Raw genomic sequence first — 15550 nt, forward strand, 5'->3', positions numbered from 1 at the left:
CGCGTTGAGACGTCCCTCCTTCATGAAGTTTAGATCTTCAACAGCCAAATAAAGACAAATCCATTCAGTCTGGCGTTTACTTCAAGTTTATAGCTACTCATTATTATTTCATTCTTATTTTAGCTACTCCTAGATTATTTATTCGTTTTTTATTGTGACGTTGCTGTTTTTACTCTACTTACTCTTGTTACTTATGTTTAGTATGTATGTATGTTTTATAGACTTTATTTATCTTATCTCCTTCTAAAATATTCATGTACTGTATCTGTCATATTTCTTGCATTTCCACATTTTCTGCTCCTCTATAATGTTAGTTGATTTCTCTCTCTTTAATTCTTGATTGTTTTACTATCCATAAATATTGCTCTATCTGATCACATGATATTTTCATCATTTTGATCTTCATATTGTGGGTCTCTAGTCATTAAATGTCTGTTCTTTTTTTTTTTTTACCGTAAAGCATTTTGGTACACCTGACTGTAAGAAATGTGTTTTATAAAGTTTAATTTATTAGCTGATTACAACTAATGTGTTTTGTATTGTAAAATGAATGTGAGCCATTACAAGGGCAATAATTTTGGATCTCCAGTCAGACAGCATCAACTACTAAACAGACCCAGACAGTGATGAAACGTTTTGCTCCAACTGTATCATTGAATGCACTTTTTTTTCTTTAGTACTGTCACAATAAAATCAATAAGCACCAACTTGTTTGAAAGTTTTCTCTGGTTTTCTGAATCAAAACTCACCTGCAAATCAGCAAATATGACCTTGATTAGTCATATTGTCTTGTTCATAAATGACAGTCATGTACTTAGTCTTGCAAATCTTTGGAGGATCTAACTGTTTATAATTGACAAATGAGAAACAGTTAGTAGATTACAAAGGTTGGACTGAAGAAAAAATATGAGACAGATGTTAGAAACTTGTAAGAGAAATTAGATAAATCTGATGCGGATGCGACAGGGATTAAAAAAAGATAGAAGAAGCAACAGAAGAGAGCCGGAGGGAGGGTGGGTACAACGTGGCTAATCTGTAATCAGGATGCTGGTCCCATGTCACGTGTCGCCATTAGTTCCAGTCTTTCATGCTCGTCTGTCCGTTTCACGGAGCCACACCGCTTGGCTGCACTGCATGCAGTTTTCCACCACAGCCGGTGCAACAACTACACTGGCAGTGACCCCAGAGACAGGCCTGGGTCAACATCCATCCATGCTGCCATCTCAGTGTCACTTTCCAAACTTCATAGACTGTAAGTGTGACAGATTTTAAGAAACAACAGTGCAGCTGTTAATCCTGGTGGCCATGTGGAGGAGGTTTCATGCAGACCTCTGCGGCTCTTTGGCCTCTTCCCTCAAATCTCTGCTTCAGGTTTAATCCAAAGAGAGAGGGAGGTGTGTGTGGATGCTCAGGTTTCTTCATGGTGGATGTGTCTGAGTGTGTGTGTGTGTGTGCGGGGAGGAGGAGGAGCAGGAGGGAGGGGGAGCGAGGCTGTGTGTGAATGAGGAGAGTGGGGGTGTCTAATCCAGTCCCAGTGTGAAACTGTTGACATTTGTTCTTTTTTTCCCTTCATTATGTGACTGGGGCTGTTTTGCGCTGGATTAGCTACAAATCTCCCATGCAGCACATTCAGCATGCCACTAGTAGTTTAACTTCATTAATAATGGATGAAGAGATTGTAATCCAGGAGTAAGAGAGCATGCAGGAAAACCGTACAGCGGGAGAGAGGCAGACAGGGACAGGGAGGGCGACCCTGTTATGAAGTCAGGCTTTTTCCCCAAAACAGATCACCAATGATGGCTGCTGAGTTATAATTTTACCTTAGTGATCCTAAAATATATGAAATGTTGTTGTGTCATCCAGTTAAAGGGAGAGGGGAGCAGGACTCCAGAAGTCTCTGTGCTGCATATGCTAGTATCTTTCATTGATTGTGTTTACTCAAGCTTCTCATCGGAGACTATTATGGAAGTCCGGGGGACACACCCTGACCTAACATCAGGATAAGAGCCATTAAAGGAATACATATTCACAATTTTTGTCTCTGCTGCCAGCTTTGATTTCCCTGAACACAAAGAGTTTCTGGACTGAGCACAGTGAGGGCCAGCGGCCTCTGAAAGGTACAGAGCATGAAGGTTTTGGGTCCTGCATGTTTAAAAAAAAACTAAACAATTAAAATGCTGAAGGTATAGAAACAAGTCAAGAATATCTACTTTGCAATAAAATCAAACCAAGAGCAAATGATACATTTTGGTTCATGGTGTATCAGAAATTTGACCTTTGACCTCTAGTCCAACGCTTGAGTTTTGGAAATTTTGGAAATTATGCAATAATTCTACAGAAAAATAAGGAAATATTCTCATCAGATCTTTACTGAATTATATAAATGCTACATAAATGTGTTGTTGTGTTATTCAATAATTTAGCTAAGTTGCTGTGGACATTCCCCGATCATAATTTAAATAATATTTATAGGACGTTAATAGTAAAAGTTTAGAGAACCAAATAGATCTAATGAGATCAACATAGGTAGACAGAAATTTATGTAAAGACATTTTCCCTTTGCTGCAATCACAGCAGCAAAGCTGCTGGAATATTTCTCTACCTGCTTTGGACACTTAATGGAGAAGTTCTTGGGTATTCTTTATGAAAAGCTCAAGACTAATCAAACTGGATGGTGTACATGACTTTCTTATTAAGAAAATAATTTCATTATCCACAGACAAACATCTCTGCGGATTTCACCATTTTCCCATGAGCCTCTTTGATGGCTCTCTGCTGACTTTTGCTGCCACTCCCTGTCAGTTCTGTCAGTCGTGGTTTAATAATCTGTGATTTTTCCAAAATACTCATATAAAGGTCAAAGTCTGCAGATATTTCTAATAGTACAGTATTTGATTTTTAAATATGCATATTTATTTATTTTTATTGTAAATAAGATTTTTTTTTTGTTTTACAATAAAATTCAATGTTTACTCCAGTCTCTCAAATAAGCATTATGGTATTTGATGTTTTTATAATTACATAAAATTGTATTTTTGGTTTTATGTAATATCATTGTTTGTATTTGGCTGTCTTTTAATGTATTTTTTACTCTTTTTTTAACCTGCATGTTTATATTTCTGACGTCTTTGGCTTTTTAAATCATCAGTAGCTCAGTGTTCGGTAACATCTGGAAAGATTGTGATATTGTTTTGTAACATATAATTCCTTTAAACTTCTCCAAATCTTCATCCCTGACCTGTCTGCTCTGTTCCCAGAGTGAACTCTGCTCAATAATTTGGTGACTTTTGAAGGAAAACGGTTATATTAAATCTTATTGAGAGGAACCAGCATAAACAAAAAGCATGCCACACTTTTTCAGAATCTTTTCAGTAAAGAAAAGGCAAATGCTTAGCTTTCCACAATTAATTTGTGCTGATCTATGACAAAATACCCCAATAAAATAGGTTACTGTTCAAAGTTGTGACATGGAGCCAGATAATTTAAAGTCTAACATCCTGAAAGTGATTTTCTTTCCTTGCTCTCACCTTTTTTTTCAGCTTTTATGAAAACCCACAGTGCAGTTTATATAGTAAACATGCAAACCGCTGGCAGTGAACACTGACAATAACTTGCCATGTTGTTCCTCTCAGGCAGCCAGAGACATTTTATTATATTCAGTGAAGTCTCTTGCACATGCACAAATAAACATGGCAGGTTGTTAACTGGGATTTAAGTTTGATACTGTAGGCATGTGGGAAGACACCAGTGAGTAGTAAGTGTTCAGTGATGTGTTTGACTGGCAAATGACTGTGTGCTGCCTTTAAGGAACAACTGACGCCGGATTACAGAACTCCTCAGAACCAGAGGAGCTTTACAAAGACATGAAGAAATTAAGGCAAATAATTTGCAGGTGTTTAGTTGTGATTACTATCACAAGCTTCCTCACTGACAGAAATATTAAATGTGAACAATATCTAAAAGGAACCACTGCAAAAGAAAATGTGGAAAAACAGCAGGGCAGTGCAGGGTGACTGAACTCTTTAATGTGTTTAAATGACTGGTAGGAGATCTTTTACTGTGCAGGAAAAGGCTTTCAGTCTGCAGACCCCACATCAACAAAACCCTGTAGCCTCAGGGTTGTCATCATTTCAGCAGATGTTTTTTTTTTTTTTTACGTGAAAGAAAATAATAAGGTTTTATTCACTAAATGGCTGAAAAGACAACAGCACCAACTCCTCAATAGAAGCAGATGTTCTGTAATTTGCCACAGTAACGGTAATAATCGCCCACAGTGCTCCTGAAAAGCACCTGTCCATGAGCTTCCAGGTTCAGTTGAGCAGAAATCATGTTTGTTCTTGTCGGCCTAACAGAAAGAGCTTCAGGGTTACTTCTTTTCATAACGCAGAGCGGCATTACCCTATTGGGTAACAATTAATCAAAGCGTATGCCTGCTCATTTTCAAAGATCAAAGAAACACTTGCTTTAATTAGAAAAGATTAATTTTAAAGATCAATGGAGTTTGATTGCATCACTTTTCAATGGTCTCAAAAAAAATTCTGATAAAATCAAAACTGCAGCAGACAAGAACAGTCCTGAGGTTCTCCGCACTGTGACTGCAGGTTTTAAGATCCTTCCCTCATGTATGATCACTACAGAGCTTTAAAATCCCAATTTGCTGCATTCAGAAGACCAAAAAGCTGTAGGAAACCCAAGCCTCTGTCTTAGAGTCACACAAACCTGCTGTTTGGTAGAGAAGGATTGGCTAAAACTGCAATTCAAAATTAAAGCTCTAAATTATACAGCAACTTCTGTTATTTGAGACAGATTCAAATCTATAGGATTAAAAAGGTGTAACAAGAGACATCCACAAGTAGAACACATCATATCCTGTTTCTTTATGTATTTCCTGTTTTATAGTGAGAAATCAGGCCGAGCCACGCCCACATGCTCTGTTAAAGACTTAGTTTAGTAATTCCTCAGGAATATGCTTTTTTAAATTCATGTCACTAGTTTGAAATGTGCAGGAGAAATAAGTTTGAGTGGATGTGCATAAGATTTGTGGAGGCTTTAAGCACAATTAATCACATTTTAATCAAAACCAAAATCAACATTTTCAATAAAAAAAATTATTGAATAACTAGACATAAGAGCTCAACAATAAAGGTATTTATTGTTTCTAGTCTCTTATTCAAGATCTTTAAACATCAGATTGTTACAAAGTGCTTTTATAACCATTCAGCTTCAAGGGTTTCAGAAACCCTGATCATTCATGGAGCTTCTTTAGAAATGTGACTGTGGACGCTGACATTAGCATTAGCTGCTACATGTTCAACATTGAGATGCTATTTTAGGCTTCAAAAGCTTCACTGATGGGCTAACTCATTTTAGCACAACTTAAACACAGCTCTACTCCATCAGATTGGTTTTTGAAACAGAAATTAATCCCCAGTGGGATGAGAGAAGTGACTTCCTGGCTGTTCCATCAATGTTGTTTGCAGAAGTCTCTCGTCCTTCAGATTTATGGCTGTACCAGAAACAAATGAATACAAAGGTTCCAGTGAGAAATAAAATGTGATTAATTGTGGTAAAACATTTTAACACTTTGAAATGTGATTAATTAATCAAAATTTACACCTATACACCCAATCTGTTGTTCCTCCTGGTGGGGTTTACATGAGCAGCATTTTACACGTCATGAATCTGGTCTGCAGATTCATGACGTGTAATGAATCTGCACGCGGCAGATTGATGTCTGTTAGTTTAACAGACATCAAACTAATTCCACTCTGATGTGTGTTGTAATTTAATACGTTTTCTGAAGTCTTCTGTTTTTGGCGTTTTACTTCATATAAAAAAGGTTAGTACAATATTTGGATTTTAAAAGTTCTTTGGACCGCCTTTAACACTTCAGTACAAAATAGTGTATTTTTACATAGCAGCCACGCTTTGGTTGATGTTAGTTAACTCTTTGCTCAAGGGCACAGCAGCTGTTGTTTTCGGTGGCGGTGGGGATGAGCTATCTCAACAAAATGGTTCATCCTGCAGTGAGCAGCCAGGAACGGCCCTTCTTTGGTGACTGTCAGATCATGTAATTAACTGCAGGCTGCTTGTGGCACAGGGAATATAAGGCGGACAGCTTGATGTGTGAGGTGCCACATTGCTGCAAATAAATGCTTAATGGGCTAAGCTTAGGTGATGTCATTGTTCATTGAAAAGACAGTTGCCAGACTCGTAAATAATACTTAAGATTGTTTCCAACTACGTCCTTTGACGGACATGCCAGCTTGCTCTGCTGGGACGCTGCTGACCTCCGGCATGCTGTGAATGTCACACAAGAGTTTCCATCGTGATGAACCAGTGGAAAAGAAACACACTTCAAGAGATGATTCCACCAAGTTTTCCTACAGTTAAAGCCCAGATACATAGATAGATAGATAGATAGATAGATAGATAGATAGATAGATAGATAGATAGATAGATAGATAGATAGATAGATAGATAGATAGATAGATAGATAGATAGATAGATAGATAGATAGATAGATAGATAGATAGATAGATGATAGATAGATAGATAGATAGATAGATAGATAGATAGATAGATAGATAGATAGATAGATAGATAGATAGATAGATAGATAGATAGATAGATAGATAGATAGATAGATAGATAGATAGATAGATAGATAGATAGATAGATAGATAGATAGATAGATAGATAGATAGATAGATAGATAGATAGATAAATAGATAGATAGATAGATGGATAGATAGGATGGATAGATGGATGGATGGATGGATAGATAGATAGATAGATAGATAGATGATAGATAGATAAATAGATAGATAGATAGATGGATGGATAGATATAGATAGATGGATAGATAGATAGATAAATGGATAGATAGATAGGATAGATAGATAGATAGATAGGATAGATAGATAGATAGATAGATAGATAGATAGGATGATGGATAGATAGATAGATAGATAAATAGATAGATAGATAGATAGATAGGATAGATATGGATAGATAGATAGATAGATAGATAGATAGATAGATGATAGATAGATAGATAGATAGATAGATAGATAGATAAATAGATAGATAGATAGATAGATAGATAGATAGATAGATAGATAGATAGATAGATAGATAGATAGATAGATAGATAGATAGATAGATAGATAGATAGATAGATAGATAGATAGATAAATAGATAGATAGATAGATAGATAGATAGATAGATAGATAGATAGATAGATAGATAGATAGATAGATAGATAGATAGATAGATAGATAGATAGATAAATAGATAGATAGATAGATAGATAGATAGATAGATAGATAGATAGATAGATAGATAGATAGATAGATAGATAGATAGATAGATAGATAGATAGATAGATAGAGATTACAGCTCATTAATTGTGCTTTACATCAGTTTTTTTAGAATGTGATGTGATGTGTACCGGTATGTTAGAACTGGGTTGCAGTGACAACATGAGTTTCTTCTGCATCTTTTTTTACCTTCAGATGTTTCGCAGATGCAAATGAACATCAGAACAACAAAGCTTGTGGTCGAACAAGAATTCTCACTTTATCATAAACTGTGTTTGTATCTGGTCCATTTAGAGTTCAAACTTATTTGTTCTTCATTTAATGAAGTTGCTTGCAGTGAGTTGTGTATCCAAAGATTTTACTCAAGTAAGAGCAGCAATACTTCATAGTAATGTTATTCATGTAAAAGTAAAAAGTATGGTGTAGTAAAACTAAAGTAATTTTTTTCAAAATGTAAATGTAACAGTGACAATAATTAATTACTACCCAGCTCAGTACATTCATGATTGAAAATCTATAAACTTGAGAAGCCAGTTGCTGCTTTAAAAAGTTACAGATTGTTTTTCATTTTACTAGTCCCCCCAAATAAAAAATAAAGAGATTAAAATACATTAATAAAGCAATTAATGCTGAACTAACATCTGTGTATTGGTTAATTGCCTTTTTATGACACATAGCAGCAGCAGAGAGGCTGATTCTGTCACACCTCAAACTGGACCAGAAATCAGACACCTTCACTTTCAGCTCTTTGAACTGAAATTCTTGCCACCCTCCAGAATGAAACTGAGCAACAACCTGATCATGAAAGAGCCGTTTGCATGGCGGCTGCTTCTATGTGATACATGTGTTAATGATGAGTTCAGCGTTGCTTCTGGTCCCTCTGCCTGGGAGGAAGGCCAGGCTGCATGCTGACACTGAGGCTGCGACAAGCGGCCGCTGGACTGCAGTGGAGCGTCAGCCAAGGCCACACCAACCCAGGAGCATTTCCCCACTCTCTCAAATCTTTTCATTAATTACTGGGCTGTCACAAACTGTGTTCAGTTAACATGAAACACATTTGCACTGACTTGCAAGCTTTTGTTGATAGATGTGATTAGAAGAGTTTAAATCTTGCGATTTTTCTCCCACCACCCTCAGCTACACATGCCTTCGCCCTGAAGTGGGACATTAACACGTTTTAAGTATCACAAAGAGTTGAGCTAGGAATCAGTTTCTAAAGTATGGATGACTTATCCCCCTTGTTAAACTTTTACATTGCCAAGGATGATACAATAGAAACAAAGAAACATGCTTGTGTTCAATAAATGAATAAACTTTGGACATGAAAAATGTTCTTGATCCTCAGGCTTCCTGGAGCTGGAATACTTTTGCAATCAAAATGCATTCAGTATTAATTGTGGGGAAAAGTTCATGGAAAGAGAGAAAAAAGAGAATTATGGGAATCGAACCAAAGAATTTCTTATATAACAGATAACGGCTCATTTGATGGATCGTGTTGAAGCTCCTTTGGTGTAAAACATGACTTCATTTTGCATGTTGAGTTTTTTTTTTTACTTTTGTTTCATATTTTTCAAAAGTCATTTTTATAAATAAAGCACAAGCAAGAAGTAATTACAAAACCTAATCAGTGACTTGTTCACATTCCATTTCTGTGAGACTCTGCAGCTTCCAAACTGTTGAATGTGCAACTTTGACAAAGTTAAAGCATCTAAAACATTATACATGTAATGTATTGAAGGATGTTTTAGTTTGTTTTGCACATTTCAGGATGCCCTACAGTTTGATTGTCACTTTGGAGACGCCATCATACACCTGCTTCAACAACTCCACCATCATCTGGACAAAGCAGGCGGCACCGCCTGAGTCTTCTGTCAGAAACTCCAGAAGACTCAGGCGGAGCCAGGGGTCAAAGAAGGCTGGTTCTGTTCTGGTTCTGTTCTGGTTCTGGTTTGGGGATGGCTGTTGAACCTCTGGAGACGACGACGCAAAGATGGATTCTTCATAAAAACAAGAAAATTATGGACAATCCCGATCATTCTCTTCTTGAGACAACTTTAAAACAACAAATTGCTTCAGTCAGAGGCTTCTTCAGAACTGCTGTAATACTGACCACTACAGGAGACCCTTCTAGCACACAGCCAGAAGGGTCTGCTTCTGTGTGCAAGAAACCGACCCCTGTCACAGGTTTAGCAGTGACATTTTGTCATATTGTCACTTCTAAACCTTTAATGTTTTTATGTAAAACTTTGGGTAGAAATATATGGAATGGGCAGAATTGACAGTAACTCTTAAATCGAAGTTGGAGCCATTTCCAAACAATTTAGAAAGAGCTCCAGAGAAAAGCTGAAAACGGACATTTTAAAGGATTGTCAAGTTTACAGAGACGATGGAATGTTTAGAGGATTTTCTGCCCTTGGGAGGCAGACTTCAAATAATGACTGACAGATATTTTCCACTGGTTTGAGACCAGCAGAGGTTGCCAGGTTGCACGTCTATGATTCTTGCAAAGAGAACTGTACTGATCCGGTAGGATGTAGAGGCTTGGCCCTTGAAGACCAACCAAGTCTTAACCCTTTCCATGACGCTCGTTCTTATAACACAGAGCATTCTGATCAGTGGACCTCAGGGGGCAGTTCAAATACCACCAGGTCATTGGGGGGCACTATTAACAGAACCAAGGCTTTGTCACCAATCCCACTCAACTTCAAGGATCTTTAGTGGGAAACAAATCGATCAGTTCCTGCTCCATAACTGCTGTATGGCCATGTAGAGGAAAACACACCAAGAGAGCATTTCTGTGGACTGTTCTTTATTAAACCAGCAACACACAGAAGACATGCAGCTAATTACGCCAAAAACAAGGGATGTAAAATTACTGGTTAACATTTTTATAATCATATATATAATCTATGTGATCTAACCCAATGACTCAGAAATATTTTTCCCTGTGTAAAAAAACCAAATAATTTTAAACAAAAGAAGAAGCCTTTCCTATTTCCCTTTAGCTTTACTTAATGAACACCTGAACATATTGCTTTAAAACTTTTATTTACATCAAAAATACACACCCATTTTAAATATAAAAATGTAAGTAATTATGAAAACAATACTTGATTTCAAGAAGTGTGAATACTTTCACTAGTCATTGTATTGCTACAGTGAGCTACAGGATTTCACAGTCCCCAGGGTGAACATGCTACTACCTGCTAACTGATATCTTTAGTCCTGGAAAGTGAAACACAAATTAAAATTTTGACCTGTTGATGATTCTGAAAATCTGTAAATGAATCCACCTCCGGTTGATTATTTTTTATCTTTACCCATAAAGGTCATGATGAAGATAAATGTCAAAAAGAAAGAGACGACTGCTGTACTGTATGTGAATACCAAATATTGTAAAGGTTAGAATTATTTTACATTTCTTAAATAGTTAATAGTTCTGCAGCAATGAAACTTGATGAGAAGTTGTCATGGAGACAACATATATGCTTTGGTTTAGCATTTCAGCAGCAGTGGGTATAAACACAGCAACACTTTACATATAAAAACATCTTAAAACACAAAGGAGCAAAAGTTGAAGTTGAGAAACTCTTCAATGGAGTTTCACTTGACCTCTTCACCAACATCCTCTTCCTCCTCATGTACACCCTCAGGCAACCCAAAGCTCTTTTACAAGGTGAGAAGTGCCTGATCCGGCCCAACTGGAAGCAGATCTGATGCATCAGCTGTAGCCATCAGTCATACTTTGATCAATCACTGTCACCTGGTCCTGCGCCAACCTCACTCCACTCGCTCTGCCACACCCTCAGCATGCAGCCCTTAGGAATGCTGGGTAATGAGCGATGGGGGCATCCAGGCGTCGGATTACAAGCTAAGTTGGGGAGAAAGGCGCGATGTGCCATGTGAGTGCATGAGTGACTTTACATTTAACCTCTGCTTTCATCTAAAGGAGCAGTTAGGAAAATAAGAGAAGAGAATAAAAACTGTATTATTGTTTCTGTTTCCTGTTGATAGTGGCCACTAAGGTTCCACATCAAGGGTTCTGCAGGTTTCATTCAAATTTAAAACTTTTAAAGACCTTTTTAAAACCAATGTGAATAAAACTTAAGACCTGCATCATGACAGAATATAAAAAATCAATTCCTTCCTCAGTGTGTTTAATTGATAGGGACAATCAAAGTCTTGTGGATTGTAAAATATCAGACAAACACAACACATGTTTGCACAAAACTTAAAGACCTGTGTTAATGAGCTCTTACCTCTTGTTTATGAATATTTCCAAAACTCAAAGATAAAAAATAAATTCTCTTTATTTGATTGGATCATATATTAGGTGTGTAATGATGACAGGAGAAGATACACAAGACTGGGTTCACAGGACAAGATCAGAAATGACTTTATACACTTTTTTTTTTTATACAAATAAACATTTAAAAAGATCACAAACTCTTAACAAATCTGTAATTGGTATAGAAAAATCAATCCCAGGTTTGATCAGTTCATAAACTGTGTTTTTGATGTTTTTTATGGTCGTTCTAATGCCAAAAATCCCTGCATTATAAACGTTTGTTGTTGATGTTTTTACTTTAAAAATTAGAATAATTTATTGTTAATTACAAACAGTTCTTAAAAGAATGATCAGTTTGTGTTTCCCAGTCTACCTGCAGTTGATCAGATGCAGATATCCAGAAGAACTGTGAAATTATCTTTTATTTTTCCACTGTTATGGATTAAATTAATAACAGTATTGTTGCAGTTTTCCATCAGTGCTGTCATTCTGTCAATATTTGTTTGTTGTTGTCTCAAACTAAAATGCTGTCACACTATTATATCTATTAAAATAAATAATATTTCAGTTGAAACAAATCCTTTAAATATACTTTTTTTTGCTCCAAAACAGATATGAGTTCATCTATTTTCATCTGTGCAATCTGGTGCATAAAGATACAAATTAATCCATGCAGACTCAGTTGGAAGAGTCAGTTTATTTGTAGTTGTTGTATTTCTGCTCTACATTCAGGAGATCTTTAGGTGAAACAATGATCCCAGTGAGACAATGATATATTATAGTCTGGAGGTTAACTAGTTCATCCATCCATTCCTTACAGTTGGATTAGTTTACAAAACCAATGGCCTCAGAATCCCACTGATGGTTTCATTAGGACACTTTCCAGTGCCAGAAGTAAAGTTAAAGCTACATATTCTTGAACTAGATCCACAATCATCATATGATTTATACTTATAAAGAAATATTGTTTGGGTTTATTTGCAGTGCATTAAAGATGTGCATTTGCAGATTTGCTGCTTTACTTTTCCTTATTCCAGGCATAGCTGCTTTAATTCACCGTGAAGATTTGAGATTTGATCTGCAGACTAATAAGTGTCTTTAAATGGCAGCAAATATCACATCATGCCACGGAAGAGATGGAGATCTCACTATTAATCTGTGCTACAAACAGCAACTGTTGGAGGGGCCACCGTGTGAGATTAAGTCTAAATCCTATTCCTGAAAATTGTTCACAGAGCAAATGGAAATTCCATCAGAAAATTCAGACTCATTTATTATTCATTGTCAACCCCTCACCAATGCCTCAGCGGAGGTGATGAAAAGTGAAGGCAGGTACACAAGTATATCATGTGGGACTTTAATATATTGCAATCAAAAGCAGTGAACTGGAAAAGACAAGGCTTAATATGGTTTCAGGTCCTAAGTCCTTACTAATTCAATAACATTATGCCACATATTTATTAGGAATCCCATTTCCCATAAACACGTCTGCTGCTTGGATTTTATTCCACAATACTGAAAACATTCCACAGCTATTTTCTTAAAAAATAATGTAAAAAACCCAAAAACCTACATTTAAAGACTTTCAGTACACACTCGTCTTCATATTAAAGACATAATAATATATTTTAAAGCCAGGATCATACAAACCTAAGAGTATGAAACATAACTCAATCACTACAAGCCTTTTACATTGTTTTTCATAGCAGCTCACATTTCTGATACTAAGTCACACCTTTCTAAACAGGTCAGTACTAACTTACAGGATAATGATAAATAAATAGTTTATGTTACCACTATACATGAAAAGTCACCATTTATAAATAATCAGATAAATCTGATTAACTTAGATTTGAGCTGTCTCTTTACTTTCCTCCTGAGTGCATCAACAAGTCAGTGTCTGATCTGTCAAAATTCAATTATTCAAACTATTTCAATTTCAATTTTAAATAATTTCAGTCTGGTGTTGAATTTTATGTCACTGGATTCCTGTAGAGATTCTCATATCATTCTCACTCACCTATTGGACCAGAACTAACCTTATTACTCAGGAATGTGTGTTTCCCACACACACCACAGCCTCCAGGTCTCTGCTGTGGATCTCATTGATGTTTCCTTTGTGGAAAAAACTAAAAAAAAGTTAATCTAGAAGATGAATCCCTTTATATTTCTAAACTTCGACCTTTTGACAAAATTATCCAAGAGCAACTTTCAGAGACAGACAGAGATAGTCAGAGCCACATCTTTTCTGGAACATATTAATAGAAGAATAAAATGCCTTCCTACCAGTTTGATTTGTAGTTAAGGGTTAACCCCTTGAATGTCTTTCTGTGGCTCTTGAGAATTTGAAACCCCGGTACTGAGTGATTGTTTCAATGTAAATGGGCCATGAAAGTCCCTCCATAACTTTTCTTGAGGGTCCTGTCATGCTTTATTATACTCTCCAAAAATCAACTCTTGGTTTTTAAGTGTTCATATTGAAGTTAAAAGCATGTTTTATTCTGCAGTCATAAGTTACTAAAGTAACAAATTAAACCACAGATTTGGGAATATTCTTCTGAGTCATAAGATGAGGGAGACCCTGTGTCAACATGATATCAGCTTGTTGTGACAGTGGGGCTTCTGCGTGCACAAACACACGGCTCAGTTCAAGAGTATAACTGTGGCTAGAACAGTGTTGACACCTCCAGCTGTCTCCAGGGTTGGAATAAAGATCTGACACCCGCAGCGGCCCACTGTAGACACCAGCTGGGCCTGGAGCCAGAGAAAATGTCTTTCACCTCCTCTATCAGCGTTCTCTCTCCTGCACACTCACAAGTCTATTTTACCTTCCACCACTCCCTTTAACCTTTCTTTTTATCGCTGTCTTCCTCTTTATTCATTGCTCCACTCTCTTTGTGAGTCTCTCCAAGGCATCCACCTCCTAATCCCTCCCTCCCTGTCATCCCTCATTCGTCCTTCTCCCACTTGCAAAACCTTTCCAGTGACACAACGCTAAGATTCTGCCAACTTTTCTTCCCTCCTTCAACAACATCTCTGTGGTACAGTAGCTCTTCAGTCTGCTGATGACTTCAGACAGCCTCTCTTAGCATGGGTGGCATTTAACACAAGCAGAGAATGAATGACTCATAAGTGCTGGGTGGCGCAAGTAATGCAAAAGATGCAACAATAGGAAAATGCCATTGCTACTCCATATACATACATATATATTACAAGGACAAAATTGATTGTTGGTGCCCCTCTGTTAATGAATGCAATGCCAGCAATGATCAATGAAATGGACAAAATTTTTAAAAAATGACTGAAAATTAATTGAAGAATACCAGACATTGCTTTTGAATTTTGATTCAGCAAAACCTTACAAAAAAAATAAAAATAAAAAAATCCCCCCTAAAGCAAACGAAACAGGCCAGGACAACTAAAATGAAACTCTGATCAACATATTGATGTGCCTTAATGAATTTAATTATGGCATTTGACAAAATGTTTATTGTTTGTTGCACAGTTGGTGACTGTGTGATGTTTTTATGATGTAAAGCACTTTGAACTGCCTTTTTGCTGAAATGTGCTGTAAAAATAAGCATGAACTGAATAAAACTTAACCTGTTCAGTTTAACACAACTTCTGATATGGAATATATATGTTTTGTACTGGCATTTGGTTTCACTGTATTCTAATAGAGGTGGAAGCTGAGGGCCAAAAGTGGTGCTTCAATGACCTGCTGAAACTACAGCGCCATATAGTGGCCTGGCATGAGAACTACATCCGTATCAAAATGTCTTTACGATCTCAACTAAAGGTGGATCTTTTCCACAATCAACATCTCATAGAGCATAAGTTTTCAGACAGCTGTTTAATGTAAATGTAGTCTTAGAAGTTCAGTTAACCTGTTAGTCATAAATGTGGACTGTAGGAGGAAGGAAGTCAGAGAACCAGGAG

Source organism: Gambusia affinis, linkage group LG09, assembly GCF_019740435.1.
Source record: "Gambusia affinis linkage group LG09, SWU_Gaff_1.0, whole genome shotgun sequence".
Taxonomy (NCBI): Eukaryota; Metazoa; Chordata; class Actinopteri; order Cyprinodontiformes; family Poeciliidae; genus Gambusia; species Gambusia affinis.